The following is a 25,943-nucleotide window of genomic DNA, read 5'->3' as shown; positions in this document are numbered from 1 at the left end:
AAAACGTTCATGAATACAAGCAATATGAATGAGATTTTGATTACAAAAGCTAGAATATTTCCGAGGTGGTATTTACGATGCGATGCATCATACCATAGCACAGATGATGAAAGTATTGCAGAGGGTGTATACAATCGCAGAGAAAGACGTTTTATTGAAGTCAAAATGATTTATTTAAAAGAAAAGGTCGTTCGAGGTTACACTCTTCACCCGTTCGGCCGGTTCAAAGGTTGTGTCATGAATCCACATGCTCATGTGGGGAGCTTCATTTCTGTTAAAAATAAAAATTCCTGAGCAGATGGCATGGGCCGAAATGGTGTGGCCGCTGGTCACATTCAACTAGCCAAGAGAGAGAAGAGATGAAATTCCCAACTGCTGGTCACCAATTTCAATTTCTCGTGCTTTTAAAGATCAGGTGTTTTCTGTTTTCTTTTCTTCTCTTTATTATTCTTTGTTTTTCTTTCTTTTGTTTTCTTCCTCCCTGCCCGGGCTGTGCCCCCCTATATTTGTTTTTCAGTTGCGTACCCCTTTAGAAGAAATAAATATTTATCTCAGAAGCTTGTAATGCACAATTCACTCTAAGAATGTTTACATGCACATACGCCCGTCCACCTTCCTCATCGATGCAGCATCCAAACTGCCCTTTAAGTGGGCCCCTGCTTTGAGATTTACCCAGAACAAACATCAGGCCTATTTGATCATGATCAGGTCGGCTACATGATACAAAAACAATAGAGGCCAGCCACCCAATCCACATTTTTTCTCCGAGTGATCTACTAGCTAGCTGGACCTAACCTTTTGGACTGCGCCGATGCACAATGTAATGGTTTCCTATCACTATCAATGGCAGAAAGGGTATGGGGTGAGCTGGGTCAGCGTTTCTGATTTATTAATGGGCTTAAAAGTAAATTCGGCAAAGCCCATTTAGTAATCAGGGCTTAATTTCAAGATCATGCCCCTCGATAACATGATAATGGGCCTAGGGCAGTCCAGGCCCACCATAACGGGCCCTACCGTTTTATGAACCGGGGTTCAAAATCAGGACCTATGCTCCCAGGTACGCATTCCCCCCATTTGAACCAGTTTCATTTATAACTGATAAGGTTGGACCCACTCCAGTGATGAACAGCACAGCCCATTGGCCCTTTCCCTAATCGAGCATCTTGATTAATATAAATAAAGGGGTGAATCCTATGTAGAGCTGGGCATGTCTGACCCGATCCGAACCGAACCGACGGCCTGGATCGGTGCGGATCGAATTGAGCCATTTAGATCCGAATGTTTTTCGGATTGAGTTCGAATCGTGGTCAATCCGGACCAACTCGATCCGAATGGATTCGATCCGATCCGGAGTGGATAAACCACATGCATTCACGGTGGACCCCAACAGAGTTTACTCAAGATACATCCTCTCTTATGTACTTATGGTAACATACAATAGTACAGAGTTGTACTGTATAATACCAAGAGTAGAAAGAAAAGAGTGTTTATATCTGTCAGGGCGGACGGACGATAATATCATCGTATCATTTTCGGTGAGAGAGAGAGAGCTATATAACTGCTGTACCTGTAGGTACGTGTCGTGCGAAACGGTCCTCGAGCTCCGAGTTGTACGAACGGTTCAAAGGATCGAGATCAAAGTTATATGGGCCCCACAATGATGTATTTATTATATCTACATCGTTCATATATTTTTAGAGATTATTATAAAGCATTATCCAAAAAATGAATAATATCCAAAGATCATTTGGACCACACCACAAATAGCAGTAGAGATAATGATTTTCACTATTAAATAATTCGTGTGGTCCACTTGATAGTTAGATCTATCTTATTTTTCGTCTCAAGCATTAAGACGAGCTCACCAAATGGATGGACGGTTTGAATATAACACATACCCCATGATCAGACCCACAAAACTTGCTAACGTCAATACAGCAAAGTGCACATCAAGTGTCAACACAGCTGCACTTTCGTGCTGTGCATGTCAACACAACTACGCCTACGCGCCTCGAGCTCTGAGTTGTATGAATGACTCAAATGAGATCAAAATTACATAGGCCCCACAATGATGTATTTATTATATCCATACTGTTTATCCATTTTTCGTGATCATTTTAGAACATTTGGAAAAAAAAAATTGAATCATATCTAAAGCTCAAATGGATTACACCGAAAATAGCAGCGAGGATAATGATTTTCACCATTAAAAAATTTAATCTGAATCGTACCCAACCTGATCCGACTCGGTTTCCCTGACCGAGTCGAACTCGGTTCGAGTCAGATGTCCCGGACTCGGTCTCGGATTGAATTGAGTTCGGGTCAGCCTATATAGATTTCAAACCAAATCGAGTTGGACCCAATCTGATATAACTAGGTCCGATGCTAGCTCTAATCCTATGCTTGCCACAAGCAAGAACCCGAATAAACCATGCATTATCCATGGCCTATCATAGTGGCATAATTCATAATTTTGGTTTGAATATCATATTTGGAGATGTGAGATTACTAACCCCAATCAAGAGATTAGTGGACTAATTTGAATTGATGGTTGTTTTTAATGATAATGAGTTCATCCTCATACCTTTGAGTTTGAAAATTTATGCTGCATCATCGTGTATAAAAATTCAAGGGATATGATTTCTCGAAAATAATAGATATTTTCATGATTATGATCGAACCATGAACCTAAAATAAATAAATGAAATTCATGGATTTGATTTGTTCAAATGTCTCTTTAAATGCCCAGAGATATGTACATCACGTTATCAAATCCCATTTCATTTGATTTAGTGGTCATTCATCTTTCTAGACTTCAATTGAACTATTAAACCTTTTTTTTGTTATTATTATATAAGCTGTTGGTGGGCTCCACAAAAAAGAGATTTGCTGCTTTGAGATGACAATGAATCAATTACTCTTCCATGATCGTGGATGTTGATCAACAGCTTAGATTATTCCAACACGTAAACCGTGTTTTTAATGCATCTAATGTTTAGCAACAACGCATGAGCTATGCACACCAATTTCATGGAGCAAACAATATCAAACAGGTCAACGCATCCATTAATTATTCTATATGATTCCAATCAAGTGGGGCCCACCAGCATTGTTCATCAATTAGATCCAACGGACAGATTCAATTTTGTTTGATCATAAATTTTAATCGATATTGGCCCACTGAAAGGAAATCTTACAAGCTTAGCTCCTCTGATCTCTATTATCATTGGAATATTAGCCAATAAGCCACCCATGGATTCAAGGTGTGTCAGACTGGTAGACGCATGCATCTGAGATCCAGTGCATTCATTAGAAGGGTAGTCCCATGATGAATGGACCCAAGACAAGATTGGTCCAATCCAGTAGTGATCAGGTAGGATGCACACGAGCAAAAGATTTGGTTCATTGGAAATTGATAACAGACGGTACTCATCCAACTTTGCATGCTAAAAAACAGTGTGACGCTTAATTTCTTTTATGGAAATAGATTGCCTAATCAGTTCACACACCCATACTAGCTTAAATACAAACCATTTAAGAAACATGTTCTCCACTGCCTCTATCCAACCAACCTATTTGAAAAGGTAAGTCAAACAAAAGAAATGGAAGAAATCAAAATCAGATGTAACATCCAAATCCCAAATATATAAAATTTGTATTTCCATCAAAAATTGATTGTATATATGATACTCAATCCTAGATTGCCACTTGGCCATGTTGGATCACAACAACTCCGTCTAAAAGCAATCTTACAAAAAACATTAATACAATAATTAAATATATGCTAACGAAAAATATATATTCCAAATCTCATAAATCATATGAGGTAAATCTTTCAAACTATAAGCTAATTCTCACTTTCTTAGTGAAAATTATGATTACATTCAAACTAATGTATAAACAAAAATTTAATCAAGAAATAAACATTGGGCAGTTTGGATTAAATTGCCTGAAATCAAAAATGTAGTTGAATCCTAAGCTTCGACGCCTATTTCACAAATGCCAATACTCACTCATAACGCGACTACAACACCAGTTCACCACGCCCTAGTCTAATGCAATGCAATGAATGGTTATATTTAGCCGAGTAGTTAATTAGTCCTATTCACCTATTATATTCGAGGAGACTAGAGTACCACCACGTTTATAATTTGTCTCATTTGGATCACTGGGCTTGGAACAGTCGTGGCGGTCTCTTACTTGTGTCGCTTGATCTGCTTGGGTTCGTCACTCGTGGTTGTACACATATGATAGGCAAGTTGAAAGTAGCATTGCTCACGATTACTACGGGGAGGCTCATCACCCTAACGTGGGCCTACAATATGGACACGGTGTCTCATACCACTATGCTTGACTCATGAGACTTATGGATCGTATCGCTAATGGTTATTAGTATACTATTTGAACAGGTGTGAGTTAAGTTTGAGTTTTAGCTAGTTTCAATTTTTTGTGCAGGTTGAGTTGCTATGGAGGAGAGGGACAGAGTAGTAGGGAGAGAGAGAGAGAGAGAGAGAGAGAGAGAGAGAGAGAGAGAGAGAGAGAACAAAGGGAAATGGGAGCCGGGTGTGGTGAGCGGGCTCAATTGGTCAAGTATAGGTAGAGAGAGGAAGATGAAATTCAAAGAATGTGAGAGGAAAAGCAGATGGCACTCGGCCGATAGTAAGGTATGTTGTGAGTAAATCTGAACTGAGTCGCATCGAGGTTAACTTAGAGACAGACCGACCTGAAACTCGGAAGAAGTTATCACCCATCTGACGAATAGAGCCTCAGAATGGTAGCAGTATGAATTCATTTGAAAAGCTACGCAATATCTTGCACCCTAACCTACTCTACACTACTTAGACCTAGTTTCCTAGCCTGACTTTGGCATCGGAGGGTCCCCTACTCTAGCCAGGGTCTCCTTTGTTTTCCATTTGTGCAGGACCCAAGGTTCGCTCCGAGCACCCGGAGCTCGGTGGATGGTGATCCAGATTTTAACATCAACATTTTGGCACCGTCTGTAGGACTTCTAACAAAAAGACTAGATAGCTTTACCAGAAATGGCCAGAGGAAAGAAGAAAGCGCTCCCATTAGAGACTATGGAGCCTAAGCCGAGCGGGCAACCACACTCGTCTTCGTTACTTCATACCGAGTCGGCTCCGACAGGGCCATCTCAGTGGACCCAAAGTCGAGGAGGTAAAATAGGGCCTTGCAGAACCAGGTACAAATGTTAATTGACGAGATCAACCGGATGAAAGAACAGCAAGGGCAGCAGCCGCCTCTCAACCCAGAAGAGGTTACCCTAGTAGTTGAGGAAGAGCCACCACTCTTGAGCTCCGGGGTCAAAGCATCCCAAAACTTGTCCGCTCGAGCCCCGGATCCTTCACGGCATGCAGTGCCAACCTATGTATCTGCAACTTTTGCGTTAGCCCCGACTGACATTTGCCATGAGTTGGAGAGAAGGAGAAAGGGCAGAACGCCTGAGGTTGAGGCTCCTCAAGAGATTGTTGTGGAAAACCAAAATCTATGGGAAACTCAGCTTGAAGAGCTTCAAAATCAGATCAAAACTCTACAATGGAACCAGCAGACCCCTGCTTCGATTGCGGTAGAAGCGATGATGGAAGAAACTGAACCTCCCTTCACCAGTGTCGTTATGAATGCAGAATCCCTCTGAGGTTCAGGATGCCTCCCATCGCTCAGTATTCAGGGTTCGGGGACCCAACAGAACACCTGGAGTCTTACCGCTCATGGATACAGATTCAATCCGCCTCGGAGGTGATGATGTGTAGAGCTTTCTCAATAACTCTCACTGAGGCCACCAGGAATTGGTATCGACAACTTAAGCTGAGGTCGATCAGCACCTTCACCGAGCTCAGTAGATCATTCCTGACGCAATTCATCGTCGGCAAGAAGAGTCGGAAACCATCAACCCACTTGCTTACCCTTAAGCAAAAAAACGGAGAATCGTTGAAAGATTACATCTCTCGCTTCAATGAGGAGGCCCTGCAAGTAGATGACTACTCCAACAAGATGGTGTTGTCTGCTATGATCAGTGGGCTCAAGGAAGGGAGATTTCTATTCTCAATAGGGAAGAACCCACCTTCCACTCTTGGCGAACTCATCAGCCATGCACAAAAATACACTAATGCTGAGGAAGTTTTCAGCTCGCGTAAGAGTAACCTGACCTCTGAGCCCTCATTTAAAGAGAAGAGGCAGAGGGATGAAGTGTCACAATAAGCGAACAAAAGGAGGTTGGACGACAATGCCTCCCAAGACAGGAGGCCGTGTAGAAGACCCGAGAGCAAGTTTAGCTCATACACTCCACTCAACACGTCTCCAGAGCAAATCCTGCTGGATATCCAAGACCAGAGGTTGTTGCATTGGTCGAGTTGCATGAAGACGGAGGCCGGCTAGCAGGATAAATGCAAATATTTTCGCTTCCATCACAGCCACGGTCATAACACCAGCGATTGCATCGACTTAAAGGAAGAGATCGAGACCCAACTAACATTCGCAAGGAATAGATTTCCTTCACCTTTTCTCTTGAGATGTCTTTTATATGATATTTTGGGCAAAAGATTGATTAGACACACTAATGTTAGTTGTCTAATCCATTGTGTATAATCCAAATCTTGACTTGACTCGATGTTCAGCTAAGTTCGATCTACCAGAAGACTTGATTCGGCTTAACTTTCAAAATTAATTGCTATAAATTAAAATTCTAAAACTAAAAATAGATATTAAAATAGTTACAGTACAATGAAGTATATAAAATACAAAAGACTAACTACGGTATGTATGATAGCCTGCTGGGTATGCATGTGTTGCTCTGTGGGGGAGGTTTCAAATTCAATTCCTAGTCTAGGCTTGTTCATTTTGCCACTAGTAATGCTGTGTCAAAATGAGTGATTCAGATCAAGTCACTATGAATTAACTTGACATATTGGATGGAATCGGAGCCGAACCAGGACAAGGGCCAAGTTTCCCAGTGGCTCGGCTCAAAATCTCACTGAGTCTAGCTGACTCAGCTGAGTTTCGAGTCGAGTCGGTGAGTTTTAGATATATGGTCTAATCTCAATATGTATTTTTCTTGAGGCTAAAAAGAAAGGAGAAATTGTAAATAGGTCACTGTACTTTCTTTTCCTGTTCTACCTTTCTTTTTGTTATTGTTATTAATTTTGGAATCTGTTTAGATCTTTGATCTGGGAAGGGGTGGTCTTGGGTGTCATTGATCTGACTGTTCACTAGATATTACAAGTTTTCAAAAACTCATTCTGCAACTTGTTGACTTGACTCAAACTCAGCCAAGTCAACTCAACTCGGCAAGATTTCAAAACAAGTGACCGAGAAACTCATTAGTGAGAGCAACTAGGTCCCAACTCATTAATGTATCCGATTCAATCCATAAGTTTCAAATCCACCTCTCTTTAGAGTGGAAAGTTTCTAATTTATATCGCTCAACTATTGTATATATTTATCCCCATTCAAATATTAATTAGTATCCTTGAACATTGTTGAGGTCAAAATTTAGACCACCCTCCACTCAATGCTACAAACCTTCAATGAACCCTGGTCCTGCACAAAGGGATTAGCAAAGGAGACCCTGACTCAGCTGGGGAACCCTCCGATGCCTAAGTCAGGCTAAGGAATCTGGGTCTAAGTCGAATGTAGAGAGAGGGTGCGAGATCTTGCGTCCCTGTAATAATGGGGTCCCCTAGTATTTATACTTGTGGGTTGGATGATCCACGTCCGTTGATCTTGGCATGATTCGCTCAATCAGCAAGATATCGTGATTGTGGAGATATTATCTGCAATCTATGGATTTGTGTAGCGTATCATGTCTTAAGGGCACGTATCCTTGGGCAAGATCTTCGGTCACGTCCACGTTTAGGTAGCTGCCTGGTTCGACACTCGGAATAGTCACATCTGGCCTCAGCTTCGGCTGCGTCTAAGCCGAGGCCAATTGTTAGTAGTCGGGGCTGGTTGTATAGCCTTTGCTTCGGCTCATGGTTTCGGACTAAGATGGCCTCAGCACTATGTCTCGGACTGACAAATGTAAATGGCCCGTTGAATTCTTAACCGATGGCTGCTCGGAGTTGGGATGGGCCGAGAGAGGACTTGGCCTTGCTTCTCCTTCATACATTTCCGAGGTCTCCCCTCCGAGCTCTGAGGTCCGTAGCTGGCTTGACTTGTCGAGTTGGATTTCGCCACAATAGAAGCCCCCTACTCTCTTAGTCCGAGATCGGACTTAGAGAGTAAACACATGGGGAAATGAAACGACGTCTCCATGCCTCGGCTCATGATGACGATTAGGATGATCGGGGGGCTATTAATGCGATACATACGCCTCAGATCCTGCGTGTTGTACAATGGTCGCAACCCTTCGGCTTCTATCCTTTCGGTGAACGACACATGGCGACGGTTGCGATTCGTAATCATTGACATGAAGGAGACAGCGCCATGTGTATGCGGGAGAACAAGGATTCGACGCATCATTAATGGCATTAAATGCTGAGAAGACTCTGACCTTGAAGCGTGGGTTTGGACGTATGGCTCTCGTTCATGTGTCCCTTGGCGCTAGTGCCAAGTCGCCTTGGCTTCGGGAACGGCCACTTGCAATGATGGCACTGAGTAATGAGGCAGTTATATAAAACCCCTCCCGTCCTCACCCTCACACTTCTCGCGCTCACTCACTCCTCATTCTCTGTTCTTTCCTTCTTAATCACCCTCTACTAAAAATCACCCTTCACCGAAAATCGCCCTCTGCCGGAGAAAGGATTTTCATCGCCAGATAAAGGGTTTCTGACCATCGGAGAAGAGATTCTTCTCAGAGGAAGCCATCGAAGTTAGGAAAACTTCTGCCGAAGGAGATCGCCTGCAACGCTATGAGTCTTCCAACACTTTAACGTCTTTTTCCTTGTATTATGTTAAGCAATTCTGATGAGATGGAAGAGGTCCGAGGAGCTGGTTTAAAGTCTGAACCAGAGACTACCACCTCGGGACCCAAAGAGTTCGAAGGCCCTTTTGAGGCTGTACCCCTTAGTACTTTGGCCCCGGCCCAAAGAACTGCAAGTCAGAGGGCCAAAAGCTGAGGCAAGAGACCGAAGAGAGCTCTTAGAGATTCCGTGGGGCGATCGAAGGCAGGTTCCTCTGGAGGAAGGTCGAAACCCTTAGTTCCTGGGGGCTCCATCCTAGTCGAGTCCCAGATGGCTCAGCTCCACGAAGATTATCAAATTTTCAACTCGGTGCACATCTAAGCCCCTACCCCCATGGACTAAGCGGGCTCTCCAACTAAGGGAGAGATTGTTATCTTCATCTGTGCTCTTCAATGCGGGCTCCAATTCTCCATCCATCTATTCTTGCGCGAGCTAACCGCACAGCTGAGAATCGCATCGGGGCAGCTGGTTCCGAACTCCTGGAGGATCCTTGCCTCCACTTTTATCCTTCAGCATCGGGCGGGGAATTAGAGGCTGACGCCAGATGAGTTCTTATTTTTGTACATGGCCATGTACGATAGGTCGGATAAGACCTGGTGGTACTTCTCGGCTAGGCCTTAATGCTTCCTGGGTTTGTTAACCCAACTTTCCTCTTCTAACAAAGACTGGAAAAGGAAGTGATTTTGGGCCTCTAGGGAATGGGAGGCCTCTGCCTCTGAGTTAGGTGAACTGCGGATCCCAGTCCCCACCAAGTTTGTCAACCCAGGTCGGACACTTCATTTTAGTCGCATCGTATGCTCAGTCCATCTATGTTTTAACTCATACTCTACTTCTATTTACAGCTCAACCGAAGGGGGCCCCCGACCTCTCTGCTGTTTAAAAGCGACAGGTCGACCGAGTCAGAGTGCTCCCTGAGGACCAGCGTGCCTGGTTTTACCTCATCAGCCAGGAAAACTTGGTGTCGTCTTGCGTCTGTAGAATCCAGCCCACTCTCTTTACTCTGGGTAAGTGGGGTAAGGACCTTTAGAGATTGGTTTGCTGACATTCAATGATTCAGTAGATTTTACTTGGTTGATTTCCTTTTTCTAAGCAAGAATGGAGGCAGGCTACTCAAAGAGGAGGCAACCACTCGTGTCGCGCCCTCCGATGGACGTTGTCCTCTCCTCCGAACCGAGGACGATGGTGGCGCTGAAGAAGAGGAAGACTTCTTGGGCCAAGGTTGTACCTGCAGCAGCCACGACCTCAGCTAAAGTCGCGCCCGTCACGGCCACAGTCGAAGTCGTGCATACCGCAGTCCCTTCTGAGGTCATTCCTACCATCACTCTGACCCCTGCTCCCAAAGCACGAGCCCCCGAAGCCCCTGTCAGAATCGAGCCTATCACCATCTCAATGTCATTTGTTAGGGAGCAAGCCCCTGAAGCTTGGTCTTCAACGATTGCAGGTCCTCCCGGGGTCGGAAGAGAGGGAGTAGGGGAGACTCCTCATACAATCGCCCACGTGCGATCCGTGGCCCACCATGCTGCCACTGAGACTAAGCCCTTAGTCGGTCGAACCGATGCCCTTGTCAGATATGCCACAACGCCCGAGGCGGCTGCCCAAGCTTCTGCGGCCAGCTGGGTCGGAGGAGCTTCCGAGCCCTCTCCATAAATTGTCTCCCGATTATCACATGGCTCTGCTGAACCCATGGGCGGCCAAGCATATCCCAGAGTTAAAGATTGCTGACACACTCTCCCAACATCACGTTAACTTCATGAATGATTACGCAGCGGTTTGTTACTAGTCGCTGCCAATGATGGTGAAAGTGAAGGAGAGGTTGAAGGAGATGAAACAGCTCGAAGTGGAGCGGGCCAAGTTTGTGGTGGAGAAGGCAGATCAAGAGGTGTGGGTGGTCGAGCTCGAAGCATAGAGGGCTGAGCTTGAGAAACTGTTGGAAGCTTCGGCTGCGAAGTGAGAAGAACTGAGAAGGGCTGCTTTGGAGGGTTGAGCAAGGGAACTAGCGCTTCAGGTGAGGTCAACCAACTCCAAGCTCGCTTGGACGTGGCCAAGCCCGAAGTCAGGTGTGTGTGCCGGGCTAATAAGGACCTGGAGTTCAAGGTCGCAGAAGTCGAGTGAGGGCTCGAGGATACGAATGACAGACTTGAGACGGAGCAACGGATGGTTGCGAAACAGTTAGCCCAACAGCGGATTGTCCTTGAGGCCGCGGCATCCGCAGACCGAGCGACACTCCGGGAAGAGCTTGAGGCTTGAGCGGCCTCGCAGGTTGCCACGGCCGTGGACAAATACCAGAGGTCAACTGAGAGAGCCAAAGAGATGGATAAGCTATATTACTTTGGCTATAACACTAGCTTCGATGCTTGTATCGTTGAGGTCTGAAAGCTTCATTCGACCATCGACCTCGATGCTCTCTCTGCAAATGAGGCTGATGATGTTGATCCGGTCGCGGAAGATGGGCCTAAGGATGCTGAACCGGTTGCGGCAGATGAGCCCGAGAGTGCCCTTCCTACCGTCGAGGCCACCCCTGAAGCTTAGCCCCCCAGCTCGGTGGCTAGTCCCTCTACTCGAAGGGAGTGAGACTTAAATTGTTTTTTATTTTTTTTACAATGTGGATGGATAATTTTTTGAATGGATGATCTGATCTTTTAACCCCTTGGTAGGGGGCATTTTCTCATGTGTTGTTGTGATGATTCTTTGATGTTAGTACTTAAAGATCGACCCCTTGAGAGGTTAACCCCCCATGAATTGCGTGTCCCTTGATTGCTTTCGTAGATTCGTCATGTTGTGACAAGTCGACCCCTTTTTTAGGGAATCGAGTCATCTCCGGGCTTTTTCCCTGCGTATGAGGGGATCTCTTTGTAGATTTTCGTGAGTTTAACATTCCGACCCCTTCTTTAAAGGATCGGCCCGTTAAGTTAGCTTCTACTTTGAGAGGTAACTTTTTCCATTTGTAGATTGCGCAACTAGACTATGTAGAAAAGAAGAGAACTTTTATTAAAGGCCTTAAGAGGCTAGTAACTTTTTCCATTTGTAGATTGCGCAACTAGAAAAGAAGAGAACTTTCCAAGCAGTACATTTATTGAGGGCCTTCAGCAACCAGTAGATTTTCATGGGTAGATCTTCAAGTGCTCGGCATTTCAGGGGTGGGGATGCTGATGTCCTTTGAGATCCTCCAAGTGGTAGGAACCTACCTGGGTCGATCTGACCACACGGTAAGGCCCTTCCCAATTGGGCGCGAGTGTCCCATCCCCCAGCTCTGCTGTATTTTGGAAGATACGGCGGAGGACCAAGTCTCCTGGATGAAACCGCCTTGTTATGACTCTTGAGTTGTAGAATCGTGCCACTTGATGATGCCTAATAATGATTCGGAGTCTGACGACATCTCTCGCTTTCTCGAGCAAGTCGAGGTTTGCTGCGATCTGCTCTGCATTCTAATCCTCCTGGTAGTTTCTGACCCAAGCTGTTGGGAGGCCGATCTCAACCGGAACGATCGCCTCGGAGCCATAGGATAGCGAAAAGGGGGTCTCCCTAGTTGACGACTGAGCTGTAGTCTTATAGGCCCAAAGGACGAATGGGAGCTCCTCTGCCTAGTTACCTTTCACTTTCTCCAAATTCGTCTTAAGATGGTGCTTGATGACTTTGTTCACGGCTTCCACCTGTCCATTTGACTGTGGATGCCAAGGTGAGGAGTAAGCGTTCGAGATGCCGAGCCCCCTGCACATGCTTTGGAACTCATTGTCGAACTGATTGCCATTGTCAGAAACAATGGCGTACGGGATTCCTAACTGGCAAATGATATTCTTTCAGATGAAGTCGATCACTTTTTGCTAGGTGATCTTGGCCACGGGCTCGGCCTCAGCCCATTTAATGAAGTAATCGATCGTAACAATAGCAAACTTCACCTGTCCTTTTCCTATGGGCAGAGGCCCGATGATGTTGATCCCCCACTGAGCGAACGGCCATGGTCCACTCATGGGGATCATTTCTTCTGCAGGCTGCCTTGGTATAGTCACAAACCTCTGGCACTTGTCGCACCTTCGGACGTAATCTTTAGAGTCCTCTCGAATGGTTGGCCAAAAGTACCCCTGTTGAAGTATCTTCAAAGCCAAGGCTCGACCACCGGAGTAATTTTCGCAGATGCTTTCGTGGATCTCGCATATCACATAGTCCTCTTCCTCGAGTCGAAGGCATCTGAGGTAGGGCTGTGAGTGCCCCTTCTTGCATAAGACTCCGTCCAAGATGATGTATCGAGCAGCTTTGATCTTCAGGTGTTGTGCTTCCAATCTATCTTCGGGGATCTCACCAGATACAAGGTAGTTATAGATTGGGTCCATCCAACTAAGGAGAGTTTTCTCCTGGTTGACCACTTCCTGATACGTTCGGTCGATGCTCGGGCTTTCCATGAATTCCACGGGGATGGTCTGAGGCATCTTTCCTTCCATGGCTGAGGCTAACCTTGCGAGGGCATCGGCCCAAGGAATTCTCTGCCCTTGGAATCTGGTTGATGGTGTAGCTCCAGAACCGCTCTATCAATTTCCTAGCCTCAGCCAGATAGGCCACCATCCTGATTTCCTTGGCTTCATACTCGGTGGAGATATGGTTTACCATAAGTTGAGAATCACATCGTACTTCAAGGGACTGAACCCCTAGACTAGCTACCAGTCTGAGTCCTACCAACAGAGCCTCGTATTCTGCTTCATTATTGGAGGCTCTAAAACCAAGCCTGATGGCATACTGAATATTTGTAGAGTCAGGTGCGACCAGGACGATTCCTACCTCAGCTCGCTTGGCATTAGACGATCCGTTGACATAAAGGACCCACCTCTGCTTAGACTCCAGATCCTTGGCAGGTAATGGAACAGGTGGGGTCGCGAGAGATGCTTCTGCTTCGGTATCGACACTCGGGATGGTAAACTCGATTATGAAGTCAGCCACAGCCCTTAATTGTAGTCCTTGGACGATATTGGACGTTGAACTCCCTGAGTTCTATCAGCCACTTCATCAGCCGTCCAGAGACGTCTGGCTTCTGAAGGACTTGCACGAGGGGGGAGTTAGTCAGGATGATGATGGTGTGTGCTTGGAAGTATGGGCGCAACCTTCGTGCCGAGAAGACCAAGCTGAGTGCCAGTTTCTCCATGCCTAGGTACCTAGTCTCGGCGAGTACCATTGCTTTGCTTACGTAGTATATAGGGTATTGCTTGCCTGCTACTTCCCTGATGAGTGTAGAACTGACGGTCGAGGCAGAGACCGTTAGGTACAAGAATAAGGGCTCGCCCTCTTCTGGCTTCAACAGTAAGGGAGGCGAACCTAAGTATCGCTTCAGCTGTTGGAACACTTACTCACATTTAAAGGTCCACTCGGCTTTCTTGTGACCTTTCAGTTGCTGGAAAAAGGGGAGACACTTGTCTGTTGCTCTAGAGATAAACCGACTAAGCGTTGTTACTTGGCCAGTCAGACACTAGATCTTCTTCGTTGTCCGAGGCGAGCTCATGTCCAGCAATGCCTTAATCTTCTCGGGATTCACCTCGATGCCTCTCTGGTTGACTTGAAACCCAAGGAGCTTGCCCGAACTGACTTCGAAGACACACTTGACCGGGTTCAGCTTCATGCAGTACTCCCAGAGGATCAAAAATGTCACCTCGAGGTCCGCAAGGTGATCGGATGTTTTGATGCTCTTGACAAGCATGTTGTTGACGTAAACTTCATTGTTCAACTGATTTGCTTGGCGAACATCTAGTTCACCAATCTCTGGTATGTTGCCCTAGTATTCTTCAAGCCAAAAGGCATAACCCAATAACAATAGAGTCCTTTGTCGGTGACGAAGGTAGTCTTCTGCCTGTCTGGGGGTGCATTGGGATCTGATTGTATCTGAAATAAATATCTGAGAAGGAGAGTCGCTCGTGTCCAGCCGTGCTGTCCACCAGCTGATCGATCCGACGCAAAGGGAAACTATCCTTAGGATAGGACTTGTTTAGGTCCGAGTATTCTACACAGACCCACCACTTCCCACTTGATTTCTTCACCAGGACCACGTTGGCGATCCAATCTAGATAATGTATTTCCTCTATGAAGTCCACATTGGAGTTTAGAGACTTCATCGACTATGGCTATGTACCTCTCGGCATCGAATCCTCTTTTCTTCCGTTTCACTGGTTTGTGATTCGGATCCACGTTCAATCTGTGGACCATGACATCGAGAGAGATGCCTGGCATATCCTCGTGCGACCACGCGAAGACGTCCCTATGGTGTTGTAGGAAAGTCAGCATCTGAGATCTCTACTCGGAATTCAATGAAGACCCGAGCTGAACAATTTTGCTTGGGTCGACTTCCTCAAGCGGGACGGTCTCCAAGTCCTCAGGGGGATCTTTCGTGAGATCGAGGACGTTGATGGTGAGGGCCTGCTTCACCAACCTTTTTCTCATAGCTATCCCATAGCACCTCCAAGCTTCATGCTGATCCCCTCGGAGGTATCCAACCCCACCTTCGGCGGGGAACTCCAGCATCAGATAGTATGTGGACACAACCGCCCTCATGGCATTAAGGAAAGGTCGGCCCAGAATAACGTTGTGCACCGATGGCACGTTGACAATAAGGAAGTCCACGAGAATTGTGACTTGATGCTGTCCTTCTCCTACCGTCACGGGGAGGGCGATGGCTCTCTCGAAAATCACATTATCTCCGACAAAGCCGTGCAGAGGAGTTTTCACGGGTCGGAGACGTGACCTTTCGATCCCCATCTTTGTGAACGCTTCGGAATAGATGACATCGACCGAGCTCCCAACCCCCAACCAGCATTTTGCTAGTCCCGAGCAAAATATGCGAAAAGTAAGTTGAGAATTACAAAATAATTTCTACAAACTCGCGTGATTTTTGTAGAATAATCCAGATATAAGAATTCCCAGATTCATGAATGTTGGATATTACTTCCTCCTAGACTCAAGCGCACGGTAAACTTCATAGTCAAGTTCAAAGTATTATTCCATTAATTAGAAAAATTCTAATCGTTGAGATCTATGAGCGTACAGTGTAATCTCAGCTTATCATCATTAAAATTCACTTCTCTATTTTAGGATATTACTGGTAACCAATAAGAAGATTCATGATAACCAAAACTTGCCTCACAGATCATCTTTTCATTCCTTCAGCTTTTGATTTTTTTCATTAAAAGTAACGCCAAGAAGGGGAATCAAATCCTCACCTACAGGGAGCAAACCTATGATGAAGATTGTACACCTAAATTTTTCACATATCATTCATAGGGAATTAAATCTACACCTATAGGGAGCAAACCTATGGTGTAGACCATTCGCCCAATCCTTTCAATTTCTCAGGTTGGTTCCCTTCAAGCTTAATGAGTACCAAGTAAATCCTTCAATATCAAACTGAAACCTTAATGTGAAAGCGAGATGTGACATGTGAGATCATAACTCAATCAATGTTTACTACTTCTAATCAGAGATTAACACTTCAAACTTAACTGTGAAATCTAATAACTGAATCTAAGAGTCATAAATTACCAACATCACTCATCTTGTAATTCCAAGTGCCCTAGATGGCCGTCAAAATCACTTCGAATTCATATGAAATTCAATAAAAATTTAAAATTTTCACAATTTTTGCTCAAGACCAAGAAAACACAGATTAGGAAACCTAATCTCCCACCCCCAACCTAAAATCTACATTGTCCTCAATGTAAAAGAAATAAGCATGCAATGCACATGGGACAACAAAAATATAAGAGGAGTGATGGAAAGATAGTACCTGGACGAAAGAATCAAAAGGCTTTCCAAAGATATCTACGTAAGATCGGGTCAGCACAAGAGAGAAACCAGTAAAATAAAAATAAAAATAACAAAAATGAAATCCTACCTACACCACTTTCGCAGGTACTCTCGATTGCATTTAGCGTATGCAACAAGCCTTTAAACCCCTAGGTTGACCCTAGTGGACGAGTTGCAGTCTCGTGAGGGTTTGCAGCAATGTTACCCACAAACATTGAACTAACTAACTAGGAAAATGAAACAGAAAGAAAAGCTGGGTTGGCTCCCAGGAGCGCTAAGTTTACCGTCTATCCTAAAACAGAATAAAGGAAACTATCTTATTCCTATGAAAACAGGAATCCTACCTATACCTCCATCAGACTAGGAGATCAATCCTGGTAAACAGGATCAGTCAGAAGCATGGACATGTCCTCTGAATTAAATTTCTCGACAAATGGCTTTAAGCGATGTCCATTTACTTTAAACTCCTTGCCATTGTTGGGGTCTCTTATCTCGACGGCCCCATGAGAGTAAGCAGTGATAACAGTAAAAGGGCCGGTCCAACGAGATTGAAGCTTACTCAGAAAGAGATGTAATCGAGAGTTATATAAGAGGACTTTCTGGCCTGGCGTGAATGATTTTCGTAAAATATGTTGGTCATGAAACGCCTTCATCTTGTCCTTGTAAATTCTCGAGTTCTCATAAGCGTCGTTCCGGATTTCTTCGAGTTCATTTAACTGAAGTTTGCGTAGCGAGCCAGCGTTGTCCAAATTGAAATTCAAACTTTTGATCGCCCAGTAGGCTCTATGTTCCAACTCCACAGGCAAGTGGCAAGCTTTCCCATAGACAAGTCTAAAGGGAGACATTCCAATAGGGGTTTTAAAAGCAGTACGGTACGCCCATAAGGCATCGGTTAATCGAATTGACCAATCCTTACGGTCAGGGTTAACCGTTTTTTCCAAAATGTGTTTGATCTCCCTATTGGAAATCTCAACTTGCCCGCTTGTCTGTGGGTGGTATGGGGTGCTCACCTTATGAGAGATACCGTATTTCTTCATTAAACTCTCAAATGGTCTATTACAAAAGTGTGAGCCCCCATCACTAATGATAGCTCGAGGCGTTCCAAATCGGGAAAGGATGTTTTCTTTCAAGAATTTAATGACCGTGCGATGGTCATTAGTTCGACATGGAATCGCTTCGACCCATTTAGTGACATAGTCTACGGCAAGCAAAATATATAAATTCCCAAAAGATTGGGGGAATGGCCCCATAAAATCGATGCCCCAGCAATCAAATGCCTCGATGATAAGAATGGGGTTCAGAGGCATCATATTTCGACGGGACAATGCTCCCAATTTTTGACAACGCTCACAAGCTTTGCAAAACTCGTGAGTGTCCCTGAACATAGTGGGCCAGTAAAAGCCACACTGTAAAATCTTGGCCGTGGTCTTTTTAGCAGAAAAGTGACCACCACAGGCCTGTGAGTGACAAAAGGAGATGATACTTTGATGCTCATCATCTGGCACACATCTCCTCAGGATTTGGTCTGGGCAATATTTAAACAAATACGGATCATCCCAGAAAAAGTTACGTACCTTGGTGAAAAATTTCTTCTTATCTTGCGCAGTCCAATGTGTCGGTATGGAACCTGTGGCAAGATAATTAGCAATATCAGCGAACCAAGGTGAATGGGAGACTCTGAACAATTGTTCATCGGGGAACATGTCATTGATATGTGTTGTTTCAAGGGAATCAGAGGGATTAAGGCGAGAAAGATGGTCAGCCACTACGTTCTCTACTCCTTTTTTATCTTTTATCTCTAGGTCAAATTCCTGGAGTAGGAGGATCCATCGTATCAGGCGGGGCTTAGCATCATTCTTAGACAGAAGATACTTAAGCGCTGCGTGATCAGTGTAAATAATGATCTTGGATCCAATCAAGTATGACCTAAATTTGTCCAAGGCGAACACTACGGCTAAGAGTTCCTTTTCCGTAGTCGAGTAGTTCACTTGGGCAGGATTTAGAGTCTTACTTGCGTAATAAATAACGTAGGGTTTCTTATCTTTTCTCTGGCCTAGAACTGCCCCAAGAGCATAATCAGACGCGTCGCACATAAGTTCAAAAGGAATGCTCCAGTCAGGTGGCTGTATGATGGGTGCACTAGTCAATGTGCCCTTAAGCTTAGTGAAAGCTTCCTGACATGGTTCAGTCCACTCGTATGGTGCATCCTTTTGAAGTAGATTACATAGAGGATGAGAGATGAGACTAAAGTCCTTTATGAATCTTCTGTAAAACCCGGCGTGTCCTAAGAAGGATCGCACGTCCCTTATGTTCTTGGGTGGAGGTAGGTTAGAAATAAGATCGATCTTTGCCTTATCCACCTCGATTCCTTTGGATGAAATAATGTGTCCAAGGACAATTCCCTTCTGAACCATGAAATGACACTTCTCCCAATTAAGTACCAAGTTCTTTTCTTCACATCTCTTCAGCACGCATTTAAGACTTTCCAAGCACTCGCTGAAAGATGGACCGAAGACAGAGAAATCGTCCATGAAGACCTCTAAATATTGCCCCACCATGTCAGAAAATATGCTCATCATACATCGCTGGAAGGTGGCAGGAGCATTACATAGTCCAAACGGCATCCTTCGATAAGCAAAGGTACCGTAGGGACATGTAAACGTAGTCTTTTCTTAATCTTTAGGGGCGATCTCTATCTGGTTGTAGCCCGAATACCCATCAAGGAAACTGTAATAGGAATGACCAGCTAACCTTTCCAAGATCTGATCAATGAAGGGCAAAGGAAAGTGGTCTTTCCTCGTGACGGTATTTAATTTTCTGTAGTCAATGCACATCCTCCAACCAGTAGTGACTCTAGTCGGCACGAGTTCATTATTGGCATTGGCTACGATGGTGATCCCGGACTTCTTAGGAACCACCTGAGTTGGACTCACCCATTGACTATCAGATATAGGGTATATGATACCCACATCCAATAGTTTAAGAACCTCGGCCTTAACCACTTCCTTCATGTTTGGATTTAGTCTACGTTGTGGTTGCCGAGCGGTCTTCGCATTATCCTCAAGATATATGCGGTGAGTACAAATCGAGGGGTCGATTCCCTTGAGGTCCGCGATTGTCCATCCAAGGGCTCCCTTATGCTCCAGGAGAGTAGATATGAGCATACTCTCTTGTTCTTTCTCAAGGTGGGCAGAAATCACCACCGGGTATGTCTCATCTTGACCTAAGTATGCATATTTTAAATCAGAGGGCAAAGGTTTTAGGTCAAGCTTCGGTGGCTTGAGGTTAGACGGTAGAGGCACTTCATCAGTTTGGGGTAAAGTTTCAAATTGTGGCCTCCACCGGTTAACTTTAAGTACCAGTGCAACATCAAGCATGGCACACGTCTCCCTAATTATGTCATCATCAAACTCATGGGAGTGGGCCAGGCACGTCTCTAGAGGATCAGAGGATAAAGTAAGGGGTGTCCTGTTATCCACAAAAGTATCGATCATGTTAATATCGTAGATATCGTCATCTTCCTCTATCCGTCTGGCCGTGTTGAAAAAGATATTCATTTTTAATGTCATATTCCCGAAAGACATACTCATGACACCATTCCTACAATTGATAATTGCGTTTGAAGTGGCAAGGAATGGGCGACCAAGAATGACGGGAATCTGAGTGCTTGTGTTACCGATGGGTTCGGTATCCAGGATGATGAAATCAACTGGGTAGTAAAATCGATCAACCTGGACCAACACATCCTCAATTATCCCTCTTGGTATACGAACAGAGCGATCAGCAAGTTGTAGTGTGGTTAAGGTGGGTTTTAATTCACCTAAGCCCAACTGTTTATATACCGAGTAAGGGATAAGATTAACGCTCGCTCCTAAGTCAAGAAGTGCGTGATCAATTCGATGGTCCCCAATTACACATGATATGGTTGGGCTACCGGGGTCTTTGAATTTTTGCGGCACATCTTGCTTTAGGATGGCACTCACTTTCTCAGTTAGGAAGATTTTCTTTTGAATATTTTGCCGTCTTTTGGTCGTACATAAGTCTTTCAGGAATTTGGCATATGAAGGTATTTGTTTCACGACATCAAGTAGTGGAATATTGACCTTCACTTGTTTCAACACCTCTAGAATATCCTGAGAGTTAGAGAGCGATTTTGGTGCAACCAACCGTTGGGGAAATGGAACAACCGGCTTTCCTTGAGGTTCCGGTTCTAACTCTGGTGGGGTATGACTAGATCCATCTTCTTTATCCACTTCCGGGTCCTTAGGATTTTCAGCCCTAACCGGAATGGTTTTGTCAATGATCTTTCCACTCCTAAGAGTGGTGATGGATTTAGCTTGCTCCATCTGATTTGAAGAGCTTGGGTCGCTAACTTCATATTGCGGTTTAGGATTGGGAAGAGGTTGAGCTGGGAAGCTCCCCTTGTTCCCAATCGTATTTTCAGCCTTAAGTCCTTGTATTGCTTTTGTTAGGTCTTGGAAGGCCTGTAGCATACCCTGATTGAAAAGCTCTTGCTTTTGAAAATGTTTCAGAACCGAATCCTCTTGAGGTTTCTCTTGAGTTGGATTTTGATTTAGGTAACCTTGAGGTGTAGCGGTTTGTCCATTCCTCCAACTGAAGTTGGGATGATTTCTCCAGCCAGGATTGTATGTGTTAGAGGTGGGCCCACTGAAAGGTCTTTGGTAATTGCTTACAGCATTGGATTGCTCATTTAATACCTCTTGAAAGGCAGAGATAGTTGGACAGTTTTCAGTAGTATGAATGTTGCAACCACAGATGCTACAAACAATTTCCTTAGCCTTATCCTTCTTAAATTCTATGGCCTCGAGTTTCCTAGTGAGATTAGCTACCTTAGCATTAATATCATCATCTTCTCTCAGGAGATACATTCCACCCCTTTCCTTGGAGTGAGTCGGCCTAGACGCAGTACTAGGTCTAGGAGAGATATCCCATGTTTGTGTGTTCTCAGCAAGTTTATCAAAGTAATCCCACACTTCATCAACTCCTTTATTCATAAACTCTCCATTACACATCGTCTCAACTAATTGGCGCATGGGAGATGTCAGTCCATCATAGAAAAAGTGTGTAATGCGCCATGTTTCAAAACCATGTTGTGGGCATGAACTGACAAGATCCTTGAACCGCTCCCAACATTGGAAGAATGTTTCATCTTCCCTTTGGGCGAAGTTCATGATCGACTTTCTTAGGGTGTTCGTCTTATGGTATGGGAAAAACTTCTTAATGAACTCCCTTGTCATGTCATTCCATCTGCCAATTGATCGAGGACGTAGTGAATGTAACCACGTCTTGGCTTTCTCTTTCAAAGAAAAGGGAAAGAGTTTCAACCTGATCGTGTCATCAGATACGTTAAGAAAGTATAAGGTAGCTATGATCTCGTCAAATTCTTTTAAATGTAAGTAAGGATTCTCTGACTCAAGCCCATGAAATTTAGGGAGGAGTTGGATCACCCCTGGCTTGATATCCATGTGTCCTTCATTCTCAGGAAAAACCATGCATGAGGGCGTGCTCACCCCCGCCGGTTGTAAGTAATCTCGTAAGGTACGAGGCGGGGGTGCTTGATGCACCTCATTCTCATCTTGGAGCTCTTCTACCCTAGGTTGGGGTAGAAGAGGTTGATTTCCAGCCATATCCTCCATTAACTCGGGGGATTTCGAGCGGTGTCTAGTCCTACGATGAACAGTTAACCCCTCAACTAATCCTCCTTCAGTCAAGAGACGTCGAGTGTTGTCACGAGCCCACTTGGGCATGAATCACTCGCAGCCCTCAATCAAATTCTAAACCTAATCCTAAGAAGGGAAATAAAAATCTAAACAGAAAAAGAGGGTTGGAAGGAAGTTACCAATTTGGAGTCCCTAAATTGAAACCTGCAAAATAGAACAAAACAAGTTAGTTTCTAAGAATGGCAAGCCTATAAAATTCCTAAGAAGAGAAATATAGAAATAAAAAGAAACAAGGAAGAATTCCTAAATTAGAAAGTAGCAATTTAGAAAGAGCGTACCAAATTTAGAAATTTCTAATAAGCCTACAAAACAGAAAAGTTAGTTTCTAAATAGAAAGTCTTAAAATAGAAAATTTCTAAAAATAAAATAGGAAACAAAATTAGATTCTAAAAAAGTTAGAATTAGAAACTCATTAAAAAGGAATCCTAATCTAGAAATAGTAAGGAAGAGAGAAATTACCAATTTAGAAACCTATCTCAGAATCCTACAAAATAAGAAAGTTTGGTTAGTTTCTAAAAAAAAAGAAAACTATCTAAAAATAAAAAGTTATTTAAATAGAAGATTTCTAAAAATTAAAGGAAAACATGGAATTAGAAAATTCTAAAATAAATCCTAAAAATCAGAAAAGTCCTAATCCTAAAACCAGTTATCTTCAGGAAACGTAGCCGTCAATCCCCGGCAACGGCGCCAAAAACTTGTTCACACCCCAAGTGCAGGGTTGTGATGTAGTAATAAACTCGGTAAGACCGAGGTCGAATCCACAGGGACTGAAACCTGTACGTTATCTGAAAATAACCAGATCTAGAACTAGGCTAAGATGAAATTTAAACCAATTGTGATTTGAGGAATATGGTGAAATATTAATTTAAACTTAAAGAATTCAGAGAAAGTGAACTAGGGATTCAGAGGATCCACTTGTAGAGATCAGGGAGATCTTATGCCTGCTTCATGGATATTATACTGAACTTACTTGATATAGTTTTCAAGAGATGAAAGGTATAAGAATTAGGTATGATTCCATCACAAATCCATGCCTAAGAGACAAGGTAAACAACAGAACTTAGACCAATCCATAACCAATCAAAAGATGTATGAGTGCTAGGAAGGATCCCATCATCCACCCATGTCTATGAGACGATGGCGAACAACAGGGTTTCTGAACATCAAAATAAAAGGAAAGGAATTATTCAAGCCATCACAGATCTACTGTAATTTAAATCACAACAAATCATTAATGACTAAAAGAATTTCTTAAATCAAACAAAGTCAATCAGTTCAGTTCAATCAAACCTGTAGAAGCTCCCATCACGCTACAAGCTTCACCTCTTAGCCCTAGCTAAGGGATTTAGCCTAACATAATCATAGGAAAAAGAAGAAAAATAAAGAAAAAATACATAAAAATTCCAAACACTTCTCTCTCCGCCTCCCTCTCTCTATCTGACGTCCCCTATTCAAGCATACCCTCTTCTCCACGTTTGGAACTCTTTTTATAGCTTTTGGAGTGGTGGAAATCGGATTTGGGAAGCTATCGTACGCGCAGCGAAAGCCTTTTTGCAGCCAAGTTTGGGGCTTCATAACTCTCGCGTTCCTTGCATTATTTCTGTAAAATCAGCGTCTCTTGGAAGTGTTTTGGCTGGCCTACACGATGGACGGTTCAGATCTGCCATATGATCAAAGATGGTGGGCCACAACTGCCTGGAAAGTCCGATTTCGCGGACGTGCGTAGCCTTTCGCACGTCCGGCGCTGACGTGATTGGTGGGCCCCACAGAGGTGTTTTCAAGAAAATCCACCCCGTCCATTAGATTGCCCTCGAAATTTCAGTAAAAAACGGATGGTTTTTCATATCCATTGACTAAGAATCAGAGAAGAAATCATCCAAACATCAATTTGAACGTTGCAGGGCAGTCCACTTATGGCCTCTGTATCGCGCACGTGTAATTGCATGAGTCCAAAAGCTCAGCATGGGTTCGATGAATTCGTGGCCCTCTACACGATGGACGGATTGGATTATCCGTACAGGCCATGGGTGGGGCCCACTTGCGTCCGCAAAAACGGACAGTTTCCGTCCGTTATACAACGTTAATGCGGCAATTGCTGTTTTAAAGAAGAAGATACGGGTCAGCCGCGCTGACCCGTTATACACGGTATGGTGCGGCTCGGCACATGTGTACCTCATGTACACACTTTGGTTATACGGGGCCCACTGTAATGTATATACAAGATCCGATCCATCCATTTATTTCCTCATCTTATTTAAACCGCCGAGACCAAAGTTGAGACAGTTCCAAATATCAGGTGGGCCCAGAATCAACGGTTTATGGGCTGATCTGTCAGTTGGGGCACTTCTATAGTGATCCAAGGGCTAAATTTTGATATGTACGGTTAATTTATGGCCCTCAGGCCATGTATGAAGTTTTGAGCCAATCAGATGGCGAGAACTATATGATCTTGCATTTTTTACCAATTTCAGGCCTCTTTAACGTGAATAACTTGATTTCCTTGGATCCCTGGTGTGTAATTCCATCGATCTTGGTCCCCTGGAGTCCGTCCCTTGCCTTGGGTGTCATCAGAGCGTCAAATCCATGGTTTAAGCACCCTTTTTCAGTTCATGCTTGTCAATACACTCTGCATCACAAATACAATTAAATCAGGCTATTAAACGGTATCATGCTTGTAAATCCATGCAATAAATGGGTCTGATATGCAATATTTGACCCTCAACACTCCCTGTGTCAACCAAGATGCGGTAAACTTTGTGATTAACTATGGCCATAGTCACCACGAGGACATCGTCATGCGGACACTGGATTTCATGCGCGTCATCCTCTGTGAAAGCCAGACTGCAGGGGCTGATTTAGAGTTCTTTCCTTGGCTTTTAGGCCAGGTGGACATAGTGCTCCAGGTCTGAACTCCAAGAGTGGGCTTTGCGAGCCCTGTTTGAGTCGCCTCCCCTGGACCAGCTGTCATAGATGGTGTGGATCTCGGCAGGTTCTTCTGTAGTCTTACTCGGTTGTTCTTCTTTCTGAGCCGACTTCTCTTCCTTGGTATATCGTCACAGATGACCCCTACGAATAAGGGTCTCGATCTCATCTTTGAGATCCACATAGTCGCACGTATTATGATCGTGGTCATGATGGAAGTGGCAGTACTTACACCTGTCTCGATTCTCTGCGTCGACCTTCATGCAGACCGGCCAGTTCAGGAGTTTCTAGCCCCGGATGTCTAGCAAGATCTGTTCAGGAGATGTGTTGAGGGGAGTGTAGGAACGGAATTTGCTCTCAGGCTTCCTGCTGGGTCGGCATTCGCAAGTGACGCGATCATCAGGCCTCTTGTTAGAGACTGAGGCTTTTCGTTCCTAAATCGCTTCTCCTTGGACGATTGCTCAGCTACTTGTATGTTCTTGGGAGAGTTGGAGAACTCCCCGGCATTGGTATATTTCTGATCCCTGCTGATGAGCTCGGCCAAGGTGGTAGGTGGATTCTTCCCGATTAAGAAAGTGAACTTCCCCTC

The 25,943-nt window shown here is 44.3% G+C and overlaps 1 non-coding gene and 1 pseudogene across 1 annotated transcript; one reads left to right on the top strand and one right to left on the bottom strand.

Annotated features, from left to right (window-relative positions):
• The window catches only part of LOC131256325 (glutamate receptor 2.7-like), a 73,847-nt pseudogene that overhangs the window by 40,093 nt on the left and 7,811 nt on the right, over positions 1–25,943 (bottom strand).
• On the top strand, positions 21,795–21,901 carry LOC131257201 (small nucleolar RNA R71). The gene has a single exon (XR_009177214.1). It is a non-coding gene; the product is annotated as a small nucleolar RNA R71 (small nucleolar RNA).

Source organism: Magnolia sinica, chromosome 9 (genome assembly GCF_029962835.1).
Source record: "Magnolia sinica isolate HGM2019 chromosome 9, MsV1, whole genome shotgun sequence".
In the NCBI taxonomy this organism is placed as follows: Eukaryota; Viridiplantae; Streptophyta; class Magnoliopsida; order Magnoliales; family Magnoliaceae; genus Magnolia; species Magnolia sinica.
The sequence above is the reverse complement of the archived record's forward strand: the minus strand, read 5'-3'. Positions and strand labels throughout refer to the sequence as shown.